Source organism: Saccopteryx bilineata, chromosome X (genome assembly GCF_036850765.1).
Source record: "Saccopteryx bilineata isolate mSacBil1 chromosome X, mSacBil1_pri_phased_curated, whole genome shotgun sequence".
Lineage (NCBI taxonomy): Eukaryota > Metazoa > Chordata > Mammalia > Chiroptera > Emballonuridae > Saccopteryx > Saccopteryx bilineata.
This window is the reverse complement of record NC_089502.1, coordinates 114,847,638-114,867,516: the sequence shown is the minus strand read 5'-3', so window position 1 is coordinate 114,867,516 and position 19,879 is coordinate 114,847,638.

The window sequence follows — 19,879 nt, the reverse complement described above, 5'->3', positions numbered from 1 at the left end:
ATATTCTATTGGGAAAAACTTGTAAACATAGATAATTTTCTCATTTATTTTTCTTTCTTTCTTTTTTTTTTTTTTCATTTTTCTGAAGTTGGAAACAGGGAGAGACAGTTAGACAGACTCCCGCATGCGCCCGACCGGGATCCACCCGGCACGCCCACCAGGGGCGACGCTCTGCCCACCAGGGGGCGATGCTCTGCCCATCCTGGGCATCGCCATGTTGCGACCAGAGCCACTCTAGCACCTGGGGTAGAGGCCACAGAGCCATCCCCAGCGCCTGGGCCATCTTTGCTCCAATGGAGCCTTGGCTGCGGGAGGGGAAGAGAGACAGAGAGGGAAAGCGCGGTGGAGGGGTGGAGAAGCAAATGGGCGCTTCTCCTGTGTGCCCTGGCCAGGAATCGAACCCGGGTCCTCCGCACGCTAGGCCGACGCTCTACTGCTGAGCCAACCGGCCAGGGCCATAATTTTCTCATTTATAAAGTTTCTCCAAAATTTATCCTTCTACTAAGAGGTAACCATAGCTAACATATTAACATGGTTATTAGGTTAAAGAAAAACGAGTGTGAATATTTTAAATTTTTATCAATATTGCTAAAATGTCCAAAAATTTTCATATGCACAATTATTGTATGTGAATACCATTCACTCTCAAAGATGTTTCATTATTCTTTTAAGTTTGGGTTGAAATTATGTGTAAAAATACTGTCTCACTGTTGTTTTAATTTATATCTCCCGATTTTCTAATTGCATTAAACCGAACATTAACTTCATTCCTCACCTATATAAAGCAGGATTTATGCAGTGGTGGGCTGAGTAACAGGCTTCCTCTAGGCATGAGTTAAAAATTTGAAATTCTGAAATGTTTACAAGACATTTCCCTTTTACTTTGAGAAGCAAGGATTCAGGGAAGGTGACTAGATAGAACACCCTCAGCCATGAGGGGCATTGAAAGATTGAGGGGAAAATGACTGACAGAGTCCATGAGTGAGATCACAAGCAACACCAAGTTCAGAGAGCCCGAGGCATAATGGCAGCCAGGGCTCTGTGTCAAGAGTTCAGTTTAGGCCTGACCTGTGGTGGCGTAGTGGATAAAGCGTCGACCTGGAAATGCTGAGGTCGCCGGTTCGAAACCCTGGGCTTGCCTGGTCAAGGCACATATGGGAGTTGATGCTTCCAGCTCCTCCCCTGTCTCTCTCTCCTCTCTGTCTCTCTCTGTCTCTCTCTCTCTCCTCTCTCAAATGAATAAATAAAAAAAATTTTTTAAAAAAGAGTTCAGTTTAGGGGGAAAGAACCCAAAGAAGAGAAGGTGGGGAGGGGAAAGATACAGAATAAGGAAAAGGAATATGCTGGGGAAATCTCTGATCATTCTCACCAACTGGAAGTTGCAGAGTCTGTCTGATGAATGATTCAGTGGCATGCCAGATACCCTTCCCTAACCTTAGAGTCCCGCTACCTCTGTCAGCAAGAGTAAAGTTGGCTCCCTGCATCACTCAGATAAGTTACATCTCTTGACTCCTCTACTGGTATGCCAGGGCTGGAAGCTGCCTTTATGCCTACTAGAGGCTGGGGATTTTCCCCAGTGTGCAGAGGAACCTCACATAGAATTTGGGACTATGTGAATGATTGGTGCTGGTCACTAGGGTCCAACAGCCCAGATAGGTCAGGAATATCCATGAGAAGAAGACAGGAATACTATGTGGATATAAAAAGGAAGGAAATCTTACCTTTTGCAACAGCATGAATAGATTTGGAGAGTATTATATAAAGTGAAATAAGCTAGGCAGAGAAAGACAAATACCATATGATCTGACTTATATGTTGTAAAGCCAGTAGCCGTGGCCACCATCACAGCCACCTGGCCCATGCAGGTTCGCATTAGATTCAGATAGACAGTATTGAAACAATGGAGCCAAAAACTGTGGGCTATCACCTTTAATCCTAGCTTGCATCCAGTAGGCAAGAAATATACACAGTGAGAAAATACTTCCCTTTCCATTCAGAGCTCCCAAAGCCACTGACTTATCCGAGTTTCCTAGAAGCAAAGGTTTCTACCTCACCAGCCTTATTTACCTCTGTTTCCCATTTCCTCTCTGCACAAATTCTGCACTAACTGGCTTCTCCCTCAGCACTCCACCATCTTGGCTGCTTCTCCTGGCCTCCTCCATGTGGCCTTTCTCTGCTCTCCTTTTTCTGCTCTCTCCTCTAATGCTAATCTCAGGAACTGAGAGAGAGCAAGCTCCCGGTCTGCCCCACTTTATAGTGTAGAAATCAAAACCTTTAATCCAATATACAAACAGGGAAGTCTCTGATACAAAGTCACTTATCTGAGGCATAATGGGATTCCTCATGAGAGTGCACTACCCACATCAAAAAAGTGGGAAAGGCTTAGTCCCAAAACCAAGCCCCAGGCTACAAGAATCCTGCCTGCCCACAGCCCACCCCCAACACACATTAATATAGTCACACCCATCCCAAGCAAGAAGGGCAACCAATATCATCACCTGGGCAACAGGCTTACACATGGGCAGTGCCATCTTTAACAAAATGAACATAATATATTTTTCTGCCCAACAATCCACCCCTATGCTGACTTTACTACCCACAATCTACACCACCGGCATCCCTGTGCAAGGAAATTAGAACATTACACAAATTACAAATACATAACAAATCATACAATTTCAACAATTACAAAGGTAGATTTTACCAGTCTCTGAGCACTTTGCCAAAAGTACAAAATGTCTTCTGTCTTCTTTCTAGCCATGGGAAAATCTTCCTGGGGCAGGGGAAAAGCCTCTAGTAAAGCTCCCCCCCCACCCCATCAGGGTATTTCACATTGTCCAAAATTCATAAGTCCATTCAACACAGGAACCAGTGCCCACTCCAGTCGTAGTCCAGGAAATCAGTCCACACACATGGGGCCTTAGCCACCCCCCTCATCCCTGTCATCCTGGCAGGTCTTATACTGTCTCAAAGAGGAGCACATGCAAATGGCAGTCAGCATTTCCATCTCTGCTCTGGAGAGCATAGTAGCATTCAACCCTATGTCCCAAAATCACAGACCTACCAGGAGCATAGCAGGTACTCCTTCCAGCTGGGCTCTCATCTTCTGGAGACTGCAGATTGCAACTCCAGCCCGATTCTCCTCATCCTCCAAAGAGGCACTGAAAACACCAGCTCCTGCTGCCGGACTTGAGCCCTGGGGCTGCTGCCACTTTCTGCTCTGCGGGCCTTGTGGCCCCAGCCCCAGCCTTAGCCCCGGCCTCCTGCCGCTGCTGGTTCTCCACAACATCCAGGGTAGTCTGCAACTCACGAACCTGTGATTCCTTCTCCAGCAGTTGCTCCATTTCCAGTTAAATCTTGCAAACCTGGTCAGCCTCTACCTCTAGCGCTTCCTCCAGCTCCAGGGTCAGCATCTGTTTCTCCCACATTTGCTCCAGCTCCTTCCACTGCTCAGTTTGCAGGTCCTGTGCAGCCTCTTCCACAGAACTCTCAGTTTCCTCATGCATGGCTGTAAAAGTCAGCCAGCCTATGTTCCCCAAAAGGACAGACATGGCAACTAGAACAGCAGCCAGTCCTCTACTCCACTGCTCAAAGGTGGTGTTGGCTCCATACCGAATTCTGAATCCTGCCACAGACTACGCCAAATGTAAAGCCAGTAGCCGTGGCCACCATCACAGCCGCGGCCACCATCACAGCCGCTTGGCCCATGCAAGTTTGCATTAGATTCAGACAGATGGTAATGAAACAATGGAGCCAATAACTGGTGGACCATTAGCTTTAATCCTAGCTTGCACCCGGCGGGCAAGAAATACACACAGTGGGAAAACACTTCCCTTTCCATTCAGAGCTCTCAAAGCCACTGACTTATCTGAGTTTCCTAGAATCAAAGGTTTCTAGCTCACCATTCTCACAGTCTCATTCACTTCTGTTCTCTATCTCCTTCTCTCTGCACTAACTGGCTTCTCCCTCAGCACTCCACCATCTTGGCTGCTTCTCCTGGCCTCCTCCGTGTAGCCTTTCTCTGCTCTCCTTTTTCTGCTCTCTCTTCTAATGCTAATCTCAGGAAACAGAGAGAGCAAGCTCCCGGTCTGCCCCACTTTATAATGTAGAAATCAAAACCTTTAATCTAATATACAAACAAGGAAGTCTCTGATAAAAAGTCATTTATCTCAGGCATAATGGGATTCCTCATGAGAGTGCACCACCCACATCAAAAAGGGTGGGAAAGGCTTAGTCCTAAAACCAAGCCCAACCCTCCCCCAACACACACTAATATAATCACGCCCATCCCAAGCAAGAAGGGCAACCAATACCATCACCTGGGTGACAGGCTTCCACGTGGGCAGCGCCATCTTTAACAAAGTGAGCATAATATATTTTATCTGCCCAACATATGTCAAATATAGTGCACAAAACCAACTGATGAACAAAATGGAAACCAAGGCATAGGCACATGGAACAGATTGACAGCTGTCAGAAGGGAGGGGTGAGGGAGACTGGATTTAAAAAAAAAGTGAAGAAATTAACCAAAAAACCCATATATACATAACCTATAGACACAGACAATAGTGTGGTGATAGCCAGAGGGAAAGGGGGTTAGGGGTTGGTGGAAGTATGCAAAGAGGGGGGAATAAGGACAGAAGAGACTTTGTTTGGGGCAATGGGCACAATATGCAGTGTGCAAAAGATGTTTCATTGAGTTTTACACTTGAAACCTGTGTGTTTTTACGAACCAATGTCACCCAAATAAATTCAGTTAAAAATAAATATATCAAACTAAAAAAAATAAATGGAAGGGTGTGTGCAGCTGCAAGGAGGGTGAAATCAGAAGGGGGAATGTTGGTCAAATGAGTTTGTAAATATGATATATATGTTTGCTCGCTTGTGGTTTGTGTTGGGTATGGGGGATGGACTGTGGGCAGGCAGGGTCGTTGTAGCCTAGGGTTTGGTTTTGAGACTGGGCTTTTCCCCACACCCTTGACTGATTGTATGATCTGGGTGGTGCACTCTCATGAGGAATCCAATTATGCCTCGGATAAGTGACTTTGTATCAGAGACTTCCTTGTTTGTATATTGGATTAGGGGTTTTGGGTTTTCTATACTATAAAGTGGGGCAGACCAGGAGCTGGCTCACACAGTTCCTGCTATCACAATTGCAGGGGCTTCCCTGACCCCTTGCCCTTCATGGAAAAAGCTGGTTTTCTGCTTTTCCCTTGTCTTCTTTTGTGGTTTGCCTGTCTTGGTGAGACACCAATAAATAGGATGGCCCACCATCCTCCGACTCCGCCATTTCTTTATCGTCTGCCTGAATCCAATGGGAACCTGCACGAGAATGGCCACGATGGGGGTTCCTGGCCTTACAGGGAAGTCGCAAGACTAATCACCTCAGACTCTGCAGACAAAGGGCTAGGTATGGGTATGCTTAAAAAAACTGTCCGTATGCTGTTCCAGGCTCTCACTGCCTCTGGCGTTTCTGAGTTTTTAGTGCAACAGAGGCAAGTGTCCTGTGGCTACAACTTTTGTACTACATTGCAACCAGATACTGTTTGGGATACAGGATTGACCCCCGTTGCAGATTATTTCAAGGTGAATTAAAAATCCATGGAGATGGCACTTGTGACATTTACTTTGGGGTGGAAGTATTATAGACTATCCTGTTGAGGCCCAGGGAAAAGGTGTCCATAATGACAGTCAATAATAGATTCCCAGAGGAATTCCGAAGTTACATGAGCAGTTGGAGTACTATTGGTTTCTTTCATGGAGGCAAAGGGCCCAGACAGTGGGCAGCTGTTGGGCAGATAAAATATATTATGCTCACTTTGTTAAAGATGGTGCTGCGCACGTGTAGGCTGTTGCCCAGGTGATATTAATGTGTGTCTCTGTAGGCTGTGGGCAGGCAGAATCCTTGTAGCCTGGGGCTTGGTTTGGGGATTAAGCATTTCCCACCTTTTTTGATGTGGGGTGGTACAATCCTATCATGCCTCAGAAAGTGACTTTGTAATTAGAGACTTCCCTATTTTGTATATTGGATTAAAGGTTGTGAAGCTACAATATAAAATAGGGGCAGAACAGGAGCTTGCGCTCTCAGTTCCTGGGATTATTAGCATTAGAGGAGAGAGCAGAGCAGAGAGCAGAAAAAGGCCACGTGGAAGAGGCCAGGAGAAGCAGCCAAGATGATGGAGTGTTGAGTGAGAGGCCAGTTTGTGTAGAGTTTATGCAGGGAGAAGGAAGGAGATGGGGAACAGAGGTGAATAAGTCTGGTGAACTAGAAGCCTTCGATTCTAGAAAACTCAGATAAATCAGTAGCTTTGTGAGCACTGAATGTGAGTGGGTTTTGGAGCCCAGTGTGTGTTTTTTACTTGCCCGCCGGGTGCAAGCTAGAATTAAAGATGACAGCCCATCAGTTTTTGGCTCCATTGTTTCTTTACCGACTGTCCAAATCCAGTGCGAACCTGCATGGGCCGGGCTGCTCTGATGGTGGCCCTGGCATTTGGCTTTACAGCAAGCTTCACATTTGGAATCAGTGAATGAATGGTACATTCCAGTCATTATATATATGAAATGAAAATAATTCTGATTTGTGGATTTCTTGTTGAGTACAAGCATTTATATGCCATCTCGAGTTACTTTTAATACTCTTCTCCTGGCATCCTCAGCAAGGCCACACATACATCCACTTATATTTAGACACTTACTTTCTTTATCCTTGTTTAGGCAGCTGGCAGCTGGCAATTCTGTAGTAACTAAAGTTGTTTATGCCAAATAGTGCAAGGGACTGGAAGCAACCTTGGGTTCAGGAGGGTAGGAGTCCATGAAGCCATTCTATACATCCTATATCTAATTGGAACATCCCCATGATGTATCCTGTATCTACTAGTAGTCTATTGTTGACAAAATTTTAAAGGTGAAACCTCTTACTTCAATAAAGCCTTCCACACTAATCCACTCCATGAACATGATAAAGGAAGAGTAGTCTAGTTGAAAAAAAAAAAAAAAGAAAAAAAAGACTAAAAACCCAGAGTCCTTTTAGTCCAGCACTCTTTCTTATCTTTTGGGGCAGTTTGACCTGACACTAGCCATAGAAGTCTAGAGTTTTCTTTGAGTAGAGCTGGGAAAATTCTGTGCTAGAAGACCTTGCTTCAGGCACAAACTTCCTCATGCTCCTGCACAGGTGTATATATACTGCTCACATAAATTAGGGGATGTTCCAAAATAAATATGAAGTGATAAAATATCCCCTAATTTTTGTGAGCAGTATATATACTCCATTCTAATACACTGAACACCCCCAATTTCTGCATCCACAGCACATTTTCCCATCCTATTTCTTGCTTTCCCAAGTTCTTATTAACCACCACATCTGAACTAGATACACATAGGCTCACACTGTTCTCCTACCTACTCCTTTATTCTATATTTTCAGCATGGGACTGGCTATTCTCCTTCCAACTCAGCAGCCCTCCTAGGATTTTGTACAGGCTTTTTCCTCTTGCTGATCGCTATCCCTGTTTCTGTCTTCCCAGGCCTGGGCCTATTTCAAACTCTCCTTTGGGAAAGATGTTCCTGCCTTGACCTAATAACCTCTCAGTACAGACATTTTTTGGAAAAGATTTTATTTATTCATTTTAGAAAGGGGAAAGAGACAGAGGGGGGAGGAAGGGGGAGGAGCAGGAAACATCAACTCCTATATGTGCCTTGACCAAGTGAGCCTGGGATTTTGAACCAGTGACCTCAGCATCCCGGGTCAATACTTCCCTACTGTACCACCACAGCTCAGGCAGCACAGAGAAATTCAATAGGTTTTCTCTGTTTTCCCACCAGTACTTCCCTCTTCTGAATTTATTATTAAATCACATTGAATCCCCTCAATAAAAACAAAGCTCTAGGTTCATTTTACTTTCACCTTTGTCTATGATCCCAACTTGACACACAATATCCTTGACTGATGTTCAGCTTTTGTAATCTCAACAAAACCTATTAAAGCTGTCTAGATAAACCCACCTGAAGAAAAGAAATCCTCAGAATAATGGCAGCATGAGAGATATCTTTGGTCTCTCCCCTTGAAATTTTAACAAGCATATATAATGCAGCAAAAGAATCCCAACTGGCTTGCAGGCTTGCCTGAAAAGACCTAGGTATGAAATTGACTAAAAGTAGGAAGGGTTGAGAAGGGGGGCAGTCATGTTCCATCTGGAGAGGAGAAAAACTGGAAAGTCTAGGTTTTTGTCTGCTGTGGGGGAGCAGAGAATGGAGAAACCTGACCAACTGGGTCTTCTGCTGGCAGAAGTAGTGAGATTGAGTAGCAGAAGGGAATATACTAAACCAAAGTGGCAGAAGAATATAGATTGTGGCCAGTGTTCCTGTGGTCAACCAGCAGCCTACACTTGGAAAGAGACAGACAAAAACAAAGTGTGCCCCCTCAGTCTTTCAGATCATGCGTCCTTTACCTCACAAGGTACAGGGAGTGAGAGATTTATCACACGTATAGCTCTCCAGAGCCAATCTCTCGCCTGAAGAACAGAGGTGCTGTGTCTCTGATCCACTGGTCTGATGAGACATAAGGAGGAATGCTTGGAACCTGAGATCACCATTACTAAAGCTGTAAAGCCCTCACAACACATTTCACCATCATCACAACTGCAGTCCTGCCTACATCATTGGGACAGCAACATCTCACATGAGGTCAGACTAGGCATTTCATAAAGCTCCAACCAGTAAAACAATGAAACTTACTTGAATAATAAAAAAACTCTCAAAAACAATAATTTTCTACTACATTTTATTTCCATTAATTTTTATATTTTTATTCTTATTTTTGTGGGTGTTTGTTTGTTTTTGATTTTTCTTGGTTTTTGCTCTTTGTTTTGTAGTTTTTCATTTTCACTTTTCATTATGTTATAAATTATTCTATTTTCATTGTATTTTTATTTTTTAATTGTTTTTTGTTAAATTTCTTAAAATACCACTCTCAAATGTGATCAAGGAAGAATAAAATAAATACCATGTCTGTGCAAAAGACATAGTTCACAAAGAAAATAAAAAAGCTCCAGAAAGACATCACAATCACATGAAAACTTAGGAATTAAAAACTGATTCTAAGATGGCGACAGAGTAGGCAGATGTTCCAACTGCCACCTCCCAGGAACAAATTGCACTGCAACTTAATTTTAAAATGTTGGGCAGATAAAATATATTATGCTCACTTTGTTAAAGATGGCGCTGCCCATGTAGAAGTCGTTGCCCAGGTGATATTAATGTGTGTTGGGAGCAGGCTGTGAGCAGGCAGGATCCTTGTAGCCTGGGGCTTGGTTTTAAGACTAAGCCTTTCCCACCCTTTTGGATGTGGGGTGGTGCAATCTAATCATGCTTCAGGTAAGTGACTTTGTATTAGAGACTTCCCTATTTTGTATATTGGATTAAAGGTTTTGATTTCTGCACTATAAAGTGGGGCAGACCGGAGCTTACTCTCTCAGTTCCTGAGATTAGCATTAGAGGAGAGAACAGAGAGGAGAGCACAGAGAGGCCATGTGGAGGAGGCCAGGAGAAGCAGCCAAGATGGCAGACTGTTGAAGGAGAAGCCAGTTAGTACAGAGTTTGTGCAGAGAGAAGGAGATGGGGAACAGAGGTGAATAAGGGTGGTGATCTAGAAACCTTTGATTCTAGGAAACTCGGATAAGTCAGTAGCTTTGTAAGCACTGAATGAGTGGGTTTTGGAGCCCATTGTGTGTTTTTACTTGCCCGCTGGGTGTAAGCCAGGATTAAAGCTAATGGCCCACCGTTCTTGGCTTCATTGTTTCTTTACCGACTGTCTGAATCCAATGCGAACTTGCATGGACCAGGCGGCTGTGATAGTGGCCTTGGATACTGGCTTTACAAAGAACAATCATCTTGAAAAAACAGCTTTGGACTAAACAAAGAGGAGTCTAAAATTAAGGATAACAGAAGAAGCTACACTGGGACTGATAGGAAGGGCTGATATGCAGAAAGAGCTGCCCTGCTCCCAAGAGCAAGTGGCAGCTGAGGGTTCGGAGGGACTCTCACTGTGGGGAAGGTCACCCTGAGAAATGTGAGTGCTCAGCTCCAGGCCTGGAACCCCAGCTTAGAGCCCGAGAGCCTAGAGGAGGCACCCACACAGCATTTTAAGGTGAAAAGAGCTAAGTCTTTGTCTGTGAGAAAGAGACAAGAGCACTTGGAGACTCAGATACCATCTTTTTTTTTTTTAATAATATTATTTTTTTAATGGGGCTATGTAAAGCCAGCAGTCAGGGCCAGGGCCACTATCACAGCAGCCTTCTGGCCCATGCAGGTTCGCATTGGATTCGGACAGTCGGCAAAGAAACAGCGGAGCCAAGAACTGATGGGCCTTCATCTTTAATTCTAGCTTGCACCCGGCGGGCAAGTAAAAACATACACTGGGCTCCAAAACCCAGTCACATTCAGTGCTCACAAAGCTACTGATTTATCCGAGTTTCCTAGAATCAAAGGTTTCTAGCTCACCAGCCTTATTCTCCTCTCCTTCCTTATCCCAGATACAAACTCTACACAAACTGGCATCTCACTCAGCACTCCACCATCTTGGCTGCTTCTCATGGCCTACTCCACGTGGCCTCCTTCCGCTGCTGGCTCTACTTTCTCTGCTCTCTCATGCTAATCTCAGGAACCAAGAGAGCAAGCTCCCGCTCCGTCCCCATTTTATAGTGTAGAAATCCAAACTCTTAATCCAATATACAAAATAGGGAAGTCTCCAATACAAAGTCACTTCTCTGAGGCATGATTGGATTGTACCACCCCACATCAAAACGGGTGGGAAAGGCTTAATCCCAAAACCAAGCCCCAGGCTACAAGGATTCTCAACACACATTAATATCACCTGGGCAACGGCCTCTTTAACAAAGTGAGCATAATACATTTTATCTGCCCAACAGGCGACATCAATAAATCAGGATACATATATTCAAAGATAACAAGTCCAGGTTATCTTGTTGTTGGGCAGATAAAATGTATTATGCTCACTTTGTTAAAGATGGCGCTGCCCACGAGGAGGCTATCACCCAGGTGATATTAATGTGTGTCTCTGTGGGCAGATAGAATCCTTGTAGCCTGGGGCTTGGTTTTGAGATTAAGCCTTTCCTACCCATTTTGATGTGGGGCGGTACAATCCAATCATGCCTCAGAGAAGTGACTTTGTATTAGAGACTTCCCTATTTTGTATATTGGATTAGAGGTTGTGAAGCTACAATATAAAATGGGGGGTAGACTACACGAGAGCTGGCGCTCTTGGTTCCTGAGATTATCATTAGAAGAGAGAGCAGAGGAGAGCAGAGAAAGGCCACGTGGAGGAGGCCAGGAGAAGCAGCCAAGATGGCGGAGTGCTGAGTGAGATGCCAGTTTGTGTAGAGTTTGTATCTGGGATAAGGAAGGAGATGGGGAACAGAGGTGAATAAGTCTGGTGAGCTAGAAACCTTTGATTCTAGAAAATTCGGATAAGTCAGTAGCTTTGTGAGCACTGAATGTGACTGGGTTTTGGAGCCCAGTGTGTATTTTTACTTGCCCACTGGGTGCAAGCGAGAATTAAAGACTATGGCCCATCAGTTTTTGGCTCCGCTGTTTCTTTACCGACTGTCCGAATCCAATGAAGACCTGCAAGGGCCGGGAGGCTCCTCTGATGGTAGCCTTGGCCCCAGCCCTGGCTGCTGGCTTTATACCAGGGCTCTGAAGGAGGGAGAGCTGAGAGGACTAGAGTTATGTGAGGCGATTATAAAGTCAGAGGTCTAGGGAGAGACACTATGGGGGACAGCCACTGGAACCCTGGTGCTGAATCATTCTCCAATACTGAAATCACCATCTTTCCTGGGTGGAGCAGTCTCCCTGAGCTGATATCACCTTGGGGAAAAGCAAGTACTCCACCCTCAGGAGTCTCTCCTGCCCCAGGCATGGAGACAAGGTCATTTGGAGAGGCCAGGAATCAGGGGGCATGTTAGTGACTCAGTTTTCTGGTGTTGAGGCTGGAGCTTTCCCCTACATGCTTCTGAGTCTAAAAGTGGCAATTCTACCTCATAGGAAACTCAGTAGAAACTGTCTGTATGAGGGGAAGACCACACTTCTGGGCCTCAGAGGCCACACCCATCAAATTCCTGGAGCCACACTCTACTGAGGTCTGTAAAAAAGGTCTGAACAGACTGACACCTGGGGCCGAGGAGCAGAGTCACACCAACCACCTTTCCTAATCCCTGAATTGCTGTAGTCTTTAGACTCTACCAGAGGATTTTTCATTGGCCAAGCCCAATAAGCAGCCAGCAGACAGAGGCTGCAGGAGATGGAACTCAGGGAACCTTGGCCTTTTAAACGGACATTCCCTCATGCCCAGTGTGGGTAAAAGCCAGCCTAAGTGTGCAGCTTGGTATTTCTATGAGCACCTGGACCCAGCAGAGGCAGCCACAACACTAGATTGCTTGTAGCTCCAAGAAGGATGCTTAGGGCCAGTCATGGGCAGGGTTTCCCACTGTTCTACTCTGGGTTCCTGCCAAGGAGGCCCAGGGCTAAAATATCCAATGGCCAGCTGCAGGGAGAATCAGTTCAGGACCTACCAACCCTTGCTAGAGTGGTATCCTAAGGAAGGGCCCCTCACACCTGACCCAGCTGAGGCAAGTTCCACTCTATGTGATCAGCACCAGCACAGTGACTCATGTGCATTGGATAGGGTGGAGCTTCACAGTCAGCCAGCCTGGGTGCTGGATATTCTGCTTTGCTAGCTTGATTCCACAGGGGGAAAGGAGAGAGGCTTAGAGCATGAACACTTAAAATGTAGGTCCCTGTGAGTCTATTGTTGGATTTGGTCAAGGGTCTTAGCCACTTTCTGTGGGGGGGCACAGTCAACTCCAGAAAAAGACTCTCTCAGTCTTTCTCCCTGAGACCAGGGTCTCATCAGCTGTAAGATCTTCTGCAGAGGGGACTGTTGGCAACAGTTGATCTGATCCTGCTGCTCAACTTGTTGAAGAGAAATAAAAATTGAGTATCCAGCAGTGATTGAGGGATTAGTCTCTGGAATAGGGGCCATATTACCTGTACTGAGATCCTGACCAAGAGATCCCTGAAGCAGGGAGTTTCATTAACACTGTATTCCCAAACTCAGCTGCCCCAACCCAACAAGCTTGCAACTTGTAGAGGGGTAGGTTGGGTGAGGCCATTCTGGGCCCACACTACAATATTTCTTTTTTTTTTTTTTAATTTTTTTAATTTTATTTTATTTATTCATTTTTAGAGAGGAGAGAGAGAGGGAGAGAGAGAGATAGAGAGGGAGAAAGAGAGGAGGGGGGAGGAGCTGGAAGCATCAACTCCCATATGTGCCTTGACCAGGCAAGCCCAGGGTTTCAAACCGGCGACCTCAGCATTTCCAGGTCGATGCTTTATCCACTGCGCCACCACAGGTCAGGCACTACAGTATTTCTACAGAAGACTCTAGAGGAAGATAAAGCAGCTGTAAGAGGAGGTATAGCAGTTGAAAGTGGAGGCAAACCTTACGGAGATTGGGGCTTCTATGGAGCTGCTGTCATCTCTAAGCAGGGGGAAGCTGATCCTTATGTACTGGTTGATGCCTTCCACACTACCCAGGCACAGAAAACACAGACACAAACAGTATAAAGAGCAGTAGCTGCAGGTGGGTAGCCCACAGTAGGTTACAAACAATGGCTGATGCCAACCCAAGAAGATCTAGAACCAATACTACTGGTAGTAGGTGGCAGACAGCATCTACCCTGGTCTCAGCTAGTTACACAAGCAGCACACCCAAAGGATGTATCTAGCAGGCACCAGACACTGTGGAGAATAAATGCTCCTAAAAGGACAGACATTGTACAGTGTGTAATACAAATGATCAAGGTTGACCCTTAGAGCCAGCTAGCCTGAAGGAATAACTGAACTCATTCAAGGACCAATGGCATTCAATACTCATATACAGCAGGAGGAAAAATAGTAACCTCAAAAAGCATTTTTAGAACAAGGAAAACAGGTGGCCTGGAGGTCAGTACTATCGAGCCCATCTTCCTCATAAAAATCCACAAAAATTTCAAGGTCAGACAGGGCTACCTAATACACAGACAAAATGGGCAGACAAAGAAATGTGACCCAAATGAATCAACAAGAGAATTCCCCAGAAAAAAACTAAATGAAATGGAAGTGACCAAACTACCAGATGCAGAGTTTAAAATAATGATTTTTAGGATGCTCAAGGATCTTAGAGCAACAATGGATGGACATTTGAGAACCAAAATAAAGAGATAGCAAGCATCAAAAAGAACATTGAAATTATAAAAAAAATACAGTCGGAAATGACAAATACAGTATCAGAAATTAACACTGCACTAGAAGGAATTAACAGCAGGCTGCGTGAAGCAGAGGATCAAATAAGCAATTTAGAAGACAAGATAACTATAAACACAGAAGTAGAGCAGTAAAAAGAAAAGAGGCACAAAAGACTGAGGAAACTCTCAGAGAACTTGGTGACAACATGCAGAGAAACAGTATTGATATCATAGAGGTTCCTAAAGGAGAAAAGAATGAACACGGGATGGAGAACCTGTTTGAAAAAATCATAGCTGAAAAATTTTCTAAATTGGTAAAAAAAAAGTCACACAAGTTGAAGAAGCACAGAGAGTCCCATTAAAGAGGAAACAAAGGAGGCCTACACCAAGACACATCATAATTAAAACTCCAAAAATCAGAGACAAAGAAAGAATACAAAAAGCTTCAAAAGATCAGCTAATTACTTACAGAGGAGCCTTAATGAGGATGACATCCAACTTTTCAACAGAATTACTTGAGGCCTTAATGGATTGGCAAGAAATATTGAAAGTGATGCAAAACAAGAACCTACAAACAAGACTACTTTATCTGACAAGGCTATCATTTCAAATAGAAAGAGAAATAAAAAGCTTTCCAGAAAAAAAAAAACTTATGGAATTGATTATAACCAAACCAGTACTTCAAGAAATGTTAAGGGGCTTCCTATAAAAAGAGCAATGAGAAAATAAATAAATCAAGAAAAACAGTTTTGTAGATTTAAAGAATAAAATGCAATAAATAACTATATATCAATAATAACCTTAAATGTAATTGGATTAAATGCTCCAGTCAAAAGATGGATAAGAAAACAGGATCCGTACATATGCTGTCTACAAAGGACCCAATTCACAACAAAAGATACACATAGACTGAAAGTGATGGGATTGAGAAAAGTATTTCATGCAAATGAAAATGAGAAAAAATCTGGGGTAGCAATACTTATATCTGATAAAATAACCTTTAAAATAAAGGCTATATATAGTAAGGGATATAGGATAATGATAAAGGAAGCAATCCAACAGGAGGATGTAACCATTGTAAATATTTATATGGTTAATATAGAAACACCTAAATATATAAAGAAGATTTTGATAGACATACAGGGTGAGATCAACAGCAATAATATAATAGTAGGCGATTTTAATAGCCCACTAATATCAATGGATAGATCCTCCAGACAGAAAATTAACAAAGAAAGAGCGGCCTTAAATGACACACTCGATCAACTGGATTTAATTGATATCTTCAGATCCTTTCACCCCATAGCCGCACAATATACATTCTTTTCAAGTATCCATGGTACATTCTCTAGGATAGATCACATGTTAGGACACTAAAAATGTCTCAATAAATTTAAGAAGATTGAAATCATGTCAAACATCTTCTGTGATCACAATGGCATGAAACTACAAATCAAGCACAATAAAAGAACTGAAAAGCATTCAAACACTTGGAGGCTAAATAGCATGTTATTAAATAATGAATGGATTAACAACAACATCAAGAAAGAAATAAAAAATTTCATTGAAACAATTGAAAATGAACATAAAACAACTCAAAATCTATGGCACATAGCAAAAGCAGTCCTGAGAGAGAAGTTCATAGCATTACAGGCATACCTTAAGAAGCAATAAAAAGCTCAAATAAACAACTTAACCTTGCATCTAAGAATTAGAAAAGGAACAACAAATAAAGCTTAGAGGAAGTAGAAGGAAGGAAATAATAAAGATCAGAGTGGAAATAAATGACAGGCTAAAAACAAAACAGAGGATCAGTGAAACCAAGAGCAGGCTCCTTGAAAAGGTAAACAAGATTGATGAACCTTTAATCAGACTCATCAAGAAAAAAGAGAGAGACCTCAAATAAATAAAATTAAAATAAAAGTGGAGAAGTAACAACTAACACCACAGAAATACAAAGGATTTTAAGAGAATTCTATGAAGATCTATATGCCAAGGTATTGGACAACCTAGGTGAAATGGGTAAGTTCCTAGAAACACACAGTCTTCTGACACTCAATCTGAAAGAATCAGAAAACCTAAACAGACTGATTACAAGAAATGAAATTGAAACAGTTATCAAAAATTCCCAGAAAACAAAATTCCTGAACCTGATGTTTTCACAGGCGAATTTTACCAAACATTCAAAAGAGAACCAACAGCTATCCTTCTCAAGGTATTTCAAAAAATGCAAGAGCTTTAGAAGACTTCCAAGCTCCTTTTATGAGGCACACATTATTCTCATTCCAAAACCAGGCAAAGACACTACAAAGAAAGAAAACTAAAGGCCAATATCCCTGAGGAACATAGATGCTAAAATTCTCAATATAATATTAGGAAACCAAATCCAGCAACACATTAAAAAATTATACATCATGATCAAGTGGGGTTTATTTCAGGGAGGCAAGGCTGGTATAACATTCATAAATCAATAAATGTGATTCATCATATAAACAAAAGGAAAGATAAAATCACATGATTATTTCAATAGATGCAGAAAAAGCATTTGATAAAATTTAGCACCTATATATGATCAAAACTCTCAGCAAAATGAGAATGCAGGTGACAAATCTCAATATGATAGAGGCCATCTATGACAAACCCACAGACAATGTCATAGTCAATGGGCAAAAATTAAGAGCAATCCCCTTAAGATCAGGAAAAAAGCAGAGGTGCTCCCTTTTACCATTCTTATTCAACAGAATTCTGGCAGTCCTAGCCACAGCAATCAGACAAGAAGAAGAAATAAAAGGAATATAGGCCCTGGCCATTTGGGTCAATGGTAAAGCATCGGCCTGGTGTATAGATGTCCTGGGTTCGACTCTTGGTCAAGGTATACAGGTAAAGCACCCATCTGCTTCTCCACCCTTCCCCCTCTCCTTTTTCTCTAACTCTGTCTTCCCCTCCTGCAGCCAAGTTTCCATTGAAAGAAAGTTGGCCCGGGCACTGAGGATGGCTCCAATGCAGACCTCAGGTGCTAGAATGGCTCTGGTTATAACAAAAGAATGCCCCAGATGAAGACAGAATTGCCCCCTGGTGGGCTTGCCAGGTGGATCCCGGTTGGGCACATACTAGACTCTGTCTCCCTGCCTCCCCATTTCTTACTTCAGAAAAATATGGGGGGAAAAAGCATCCAAATTGGAAAAGAAGAAATAAAACTATCATTATTTGCTGATGACATTATACTATAACATAGAAAACCCAAAAGTCTGAGTCAAAAAACTACTAGACCCAATAAATAAATTTGGGAAGGTGGCAATATATAAAATTAATATTCAGAAATCAGTGGCATTTTTATACACCAATGATAACCTGTCAGAAAAAGAAATTAGAGAAACAATCCTCTTTACTACTACTACAACAACAAAAAATAAAGTACCTAGGCATAAATATAATCAAGGAGGTAAAAGACTTGTACTTGGAAAATTAAAACACATTGAGAAAAGAAATCAAGGGAGATACAAATAAGTGAAAACATATACTGTCTTCATGGATAGGAAGAATGGACATAATTAAAATGTTTATACTACCCAAAGCAATCTATAAATTCAATTAAATTTTTATTAAAATACCAATGGCATACTTCAAAGATATAAAACAAATATTTCAAAAATTTATATGAAACCAAAAAAAGAACACAAATAGCCTCAGCAAGCTTGAAAATGAAGAATAAAGTGGGAGGTAGTACACTTCTTGATATCAAGTTATACTACAAAGCCATTGTAATCAAAAGAGGTTGGTAATGACATAAGAAAAAGCGTACAGATCAAGGGAGCATAACTGAGAACCCAGAAACAAACCCATGCCTTTATGGTCAATTGATATTTGAGAAAGGAGGTAAGAGCATACAATGGAGTAAAGATAGTCTCTTTAATAAATGGTGTTGAGAGAATTAGACTGGCACATGCAAAAAAAAAAAAAAAAAAAAAAAAAGAAACTAGTTTAGTTAACCAAAAAACCCAGGAAGTGTTCAAAAGTGTGATGTGGCTAGAAAATGAGCTTCCATAGTATTTGAATGCCTTGTCTAGGAATGGAGAAATAGTTGCTGATCAGACAATGCCCAGAGTCTTCAACTTAGTTCTGGGCCCCTCACTTGAATAGGGTTGAGTACAACCTGATGTGTAAAAATAAATAGTCAATCAGTCAGGAAAAGCTAAAATCTATATGATTTCACACATAGGTAGAATGTAAAACAGATCCATGAACATAGGTAAAAATGAATTATTAGGGGGAAATGGTTAAAGGGACAAATAGGGTGACGGAAAATAATTTGACTTGGGTTATGTGTGCACAATGGAATAAACAGTTCAAATGCTATAGAGTTGTTTACCTGAAAGCTATATACACTCATTTATTAATGACACCCTATTAAACTTAATTTCTATATAAAAAGAAAAGAAAAAAATAAAGGAAAGAAAAGAAAAGGCAAGGAAAAGAAAGAAAACTACCAGGACGAGTGAAATGGAGAAATAAGTGAAAGGACTTTTCAGAATGAAAAGGTGCAGATTCCTGTGGGAACATGGCCACCTTCTGTGATCTCTAAGACTCTGTCCTGGAGAAGAGACCGCAGTATTTCTTGCTTGTGGGCCCCAGAATGAAATCCAAAGATGAGTCATCAGGATCCAAGATCAAGTAATCAACTGGCTACTTGAAGGCTGTGTTTTTTCAACATAAAATTACAATTACAAGTGCCTTCTGTGATGCCTGATCTCAGTAACAGATTGAGCTGCTTCATGATGATATTCCAGCTGTAAATCTGAGGATGTATTCCCTGGTGACTGTAAGACCAGGTTTTTTGCAGTGGGTCTACTGGCCAATGTGGGGAGCTAAAATAGTAAACTGTAGCCTTTAAAGCAGGCGTCCCCAAACTACAGCCCACGGACCGCATGCAGCCCCCTGAGGCCATTTATCCGGCCCCTACCGCACTTCCGGAAGGGGCACCTCTTTCATTGGTGGGCAATGAGAGAAGCACTGTATGTGGCAGCCCTCCAATGGTCTGAGGGACAGTGAACTGGCCCCCTGTGTAAAAAGTTTGGGGACCCTGCTTTAAAAACTAAAAAATCTTCCTTACACTCTTAGCCATTACTTTGTTCATTATTCATTTATTCAATAAACTTTTCCAAGAACCATAGTCTGTTACCTCCAACCTTGCATCCATCACCTACTGCCTTGCAAGTCCAGGCAGCGAACCCAGACTAGTATCTGTTTGGTTTTGGGGCCTGAGCATAATAAGAAGGAATTGAGGACGATTGCTCTCCTAGAGCTACTGGCTAGCCAGGGCATCAGCAAACTTCCCTAGCATCCATTCATACCAGCTGACCAGTGGGACTGATGAACTTGGGCACAAGATGCAAAATTGATTGCTTCAGGAGCTGGGCTCCCTGTATTGGGTTGTCATGGTTGGATCAACTGATACTGGCCGCTCTAAGGAGACATTGCATTTTTGTCCCTGCTGCAGAAGTCATGTGTCAGCATAATAGTATGTAATCTGTAGCCCCAGCTGCATGCCCAGTGGTAGCTGTAGATAGAGGAAAGGGGAG